The sequence below is a fragment of the Phoca vitulina genome, unplaced genomic scaffold (genome assembly GCF_004348235.1).
Source record: "Phoca vitulina isolate PV1807 unplaced genomic scaffold, GSC_HSeal_1.0 scaffold16, whole genome shotgun sequence".
In the NCBI taxonomy this organism is placed as follows: domain Eukaryota; kingdom Metazoa; phylum Chordata; class Mammalia; order Carnivora; family Phocidae; genus Phoca; species Phoca vitulina.
The window spans coordinates 30184338-30188602 of record NW_022589719.1 but is presented as its reverse complement, the minus strand read 5'-3'; the positions used below and the strand labels follow the sequence as shown (position 1 = coordinate 30188602).

Sequence of the window (4265 nt, the reverse complement as noted above, 5' to 3'; positions counted from 1 at the left end):
TGGCAGCCATCTTGAAACCATGAAGAGGAAACAGAGCAATCATCATCATCCTCTAAACATATGGCCCACTGATATATATCTGTAGGGTCTCATGATTAAGGTTTTACTAGACAGTAGTACATGACCTTTTCCTAACAATGGCTAGCCCCATAAAGTCCTGGAAACCTTGAAACGTTCCTTCCAAATTCCTTAGAGACTTACGCTATCCCTAACTCCCTCCCAATTTGGAAAGTATATAATCAGTCACTCCTCACAGCCCCAGTGCAGCTTTTCCTGCCCACGGGTCCTGTCCCCCTGCTTTAATGAAAACCACCCTTTATTGCTTCTCGGCCTTTTGGCTAAGATCAAGTGTAGTATCTGTTCTTATCAGTTTAATATCTGATACGTCCTCTATCCGAGGACTATATATTAAATGGATTTTTGGAATTAGGAGATGGAATAGGAGCTTGCTCCGTCCACTCCACGCATCGACCTGGTATTGCAGTACTTCCGGGAATGATGCACCCCCTTCGGGGGAATAAATGCTGTCCGAAAATAAAAAAAAAAGAAAAAGAAAAGAAAAGAAAACCACCCTTTTCGCACTGAAGACGTCTCAAGAATTCTTTCTTGACTGTTCGTTCCGGACCCCAACATTTCACATCAATAGCCATCTCAAGTTTACAATCTGGTACTTTAGTAAGCTCAACAGAGAGGAAATGCATCTTGTCCAGGAAATTCCAGAAAAGTTCAGAGGATACCTCTTACGAGTGAGACTAGGTCATATGCCCATCCTTGAACCATCACTGTGACTCTTGGGGTTGTCCCCCTGAGGCTTGGGGGGTAGGGTCATCCCATTTGAACTACTTTTTTGGAGTGATGTGTGGGAGTTTCCAAAGTACCTGTGGGATGGTATTACTACAGAAGAAAGATGTGGCATACAGCACTACCTGCCTAACAAAGAGTTACATCCCTCCTTTTCCTTGCTAATAGAGTCTAAATTCTATTCAGCAGCAACATGCTAAGGGAAGGAAAGCCCTTCGCTCAGCCTCAGATGAACTGTAATTGGTCTAACCCAAGCACCAGAATTCCATTTCTTTTGTAGTTTCTGGTGTATGGGTCTGCATGTGATGAGGCTCTAGCCAGTGAGATTCTAAGGGACAGTCTGCTGGAGGGCTCTTGGAAGGGTTTTCTTCCCTAAGAAAAGGATATCGTCATGTGAGGATGGGAAACTTTAAAGCTGTGGCAGCCATCTTGAAACCATGAAGAGGAAACAGAGATCCCCGGAAAAGCTAACCCGTCAATCTGCCTTTTTTTTTTTTTTTTAAAGATTTTATTTATTTATTTGAGACAGAGAGAATGAGAGAGAGAGAGCACATGAGAGGGGAGAGGGTCAGAGGGAGAAGCAGGCTCCTTGCTGAGCAGGGAGCCCGATGTGGGACTCGATCCAGGGACTCCAGGATCATGACCTGAGCCGAAGGCAGTCGCTTAACCAACTGAGCCACCCAGGCGCCCCCGTCAATCTGCCTTTTTGAGAAGCTGAATTATCCAACCTTAGTACTTCCTTTGAAAAAAAAAGTGCTAAAATACACATAACATTAAAGTCAGCATTTAAACCATTTTAAAGCCTATAATTCAGTGGTATTTAGTACATTCACAATGTATGAAACCATCAGCATAATCTAGTTCCAGAATACTTTTATCACCCCAAAAGGAAGCCCTCGTACCCATCAAGCAATCACTCCCAATCCTCCTTGCCCCATCCTCTGGCAACCACTCCTCTATTTTCTATCTCTCTGCATTTGCCTATTCTGAATATTTCATATAAATGGATTCATATAATATGTGGCCTTTTCTGTCTGGCTTCTCTCATTCAACATAATGTTTTCAAGATTCATCCATGTTGCGGCATATATATCAGTACTTCTTCCTTTCTCTCTCTCTTTCTTTTATTTGTTTATTTTTTTAAATGGAAGGTTTTTTTTTTTAAGATTTTATTTATTTATTTGACAGAGAGAGATAACGAGAGCAGGAACACAAGCAGGGGGGAGTGGTAGAGGGAGAAGCCGGCTTCCCACCGAGCAGGGAGCCCGATGTGGGACTCGATCCCAGGACCCTGGGACCATGACCTGAGACGAAGGCAGACACTTAACGGCTGAGCCACCCAGGTGCCCAATTTGTTTATTTTTTTAAGTAGGCTGCACACCCAGGATGGAGCCCAAAGTGGAGGTCAATGTGGGGCTTGAACTCACGACCCTGAGATCAAGACCTGAGCCGAGATCAAGAGCCGGTCTCTTAACTGACTGAGCCACCCAGGCACCCCAGTACTTCATTCTTTTTTAAGGCTGAACAATTTTACATTGTATGGACATACCCCCATTTTATTTATCTATTCATCAGTGATGGACTTCTAGGTTTTTCCACCTTTTGACTATTATGAATAGTGCTTCTATGAACATTCATATACATATTTTTGTTTGAACACTTTCACTTCTGAGGAGATGCCTAGGAGTGGAATTGCCAGGTGATGTGGTGCTACCATATTGAATTATTGAGGAATTGCCGAACTGTTTTCCACAGTGGCCACACCATTCTGTATTCCCACCAGCACTGTAGGAGGGTTCTGATTTCTCCACATCCCCACCAACACTTGGCTATTTTCTGTTTTTGTGATTATACCCATTCTAATGGGTATGAAGTAGTTCATTATGGTTTTTATTTTTATTTACCTAATGACACTGAGCCTCATTTCATGTGTTGTTTGGCCATTTGTATATGTTCTTTGGAGAAATGTCTATTCAACTCCTTTGTCCATTTCTTTTTAAAGATTTTGTTTTATTTTACTTTTTTAATTTAATTTAATTTAATTTTTATTTATTTTTATTTTATTTATATTTTAAAGCCCAGCATGGAGCCCAATGCGGGGCTTGAACTCACAACCCTGAGATCAAGACCTGAGCTGAGATCAAGAGTTGGACACTCAACTGACTGAGCCACACAGGCGCCCCTAAAGATTTTAAGTAATCTCTACACCCATTGTGGGGCTTGAACTTGCAATCCTGAGATCAAGAGTCTCATGCTCTACCGACTGAGCTAGCCAGGTGCCCCATGCCCATTTTAAAAAAATTTTTAAAAGATTTTATTTATTTCTTTGAGAGAGAGAGTGAGCATGAGTGGGGGGAGGGGAAGAGAGAGAGGGAGAAGCAGACTCCCTGCTCAGCAGGGGGCCTGATGTGGGGCTTGATCCCAGGACCCTGGGATCATGACCTGAGCTGAAGGCAGATGTTTAACTGGCTGAGACACCCAGGCGCCTCCTCCATGCCCTTTTTTAAATTGGGTATCTTCTTTTTGTGGTTGAGTTGTAAGAATTCTTTATACATTATGGATACAGACTCATCAGATACATGATTTGCACATATTTTCTCCTATTCTATTGTCTTTCCACCTTCTTGAGAATGTTTTTTGAGTTTTAAAGAATTTTGAGGAAGTCTAATTTGTCTATTTTTTCTTTTGTTGCTTGTGCCTTTGGTGTCAGATCTAAGAAAACATTGCCAAATGAAAGGTCATGATGATTACCTGTATGTTTTATTCCAAGAGTTTTACAGTTTTATCTATTTATTATATATTTATATATATAGTTTTAGCTTATATTTAGGTAATTGACCCATTTTGAGTTACTTTGTGCATATGGTGTGAGGAAAGGTCCAACTTCATTATTTTGCATGTGGAAATCCAGTTGTCCCATCACCATTTGTTGAAGAAACTATTCTTTCCCTATTGAATGTTCTTGGCATCCTTGTCAGAAATCCACTGACCTAGATACCTAGGTTCCTTTCTGGACTCTCAATTCTATTCCATTGATCTGTCTTTCCATATGCCAATGCCATACTGTTTTGATTACTATCATTTTATAGTAAGCTTTGAAATTGGAAAGTATGAGTTCTACAACTTTGTTCTTCTTTTTCAATATTGTTTTGGCTATTTGGACCCCCTTGAGATCCTACATGAATTTTAGGGTGTGTGTAAGTATCTGTGGTTAGACTCCTGATGTTGAGTGTGACCCACTCCCCTTCTCTTCTGCTGCAGTTCACAGTAGGTATGACAGCTGGTGTCCTAGGAATGGCCTGGTTGTTGCAGCCCTCACCAGGAGCCAGAAGGAAGCAGGAAAAACAATAAGTCCAAGGAATTGTCCTGATAGCAACCATTTAGTGTGGAGAAATCTTGCTTAGCCAGCTGGTATGGAATTCAGTTTATTGATTTCACTCTGTTTTGTGGTCACTTAGGCTTAT

At 41.4% G+C, this 4265-nt stretch overlaps 1 non-coding gene across 1 annotated transcript; it reads left to right on the top strand.

Annotated features, from left to right (window-relative positions):
* Positions 1-318: 318 nt before the first annotated feature.
* On the top strand, positions 319-509 carry LOC116638978. Its single transcript, XR_004300745.1, has one exon. It is a non-coding gene; the product is annotated as a U2 spliceosomal RNA (small nuclear RNA).
* The last annotated feature ends 3756 nt before the right edge of the window (positions 510-4265 follow it).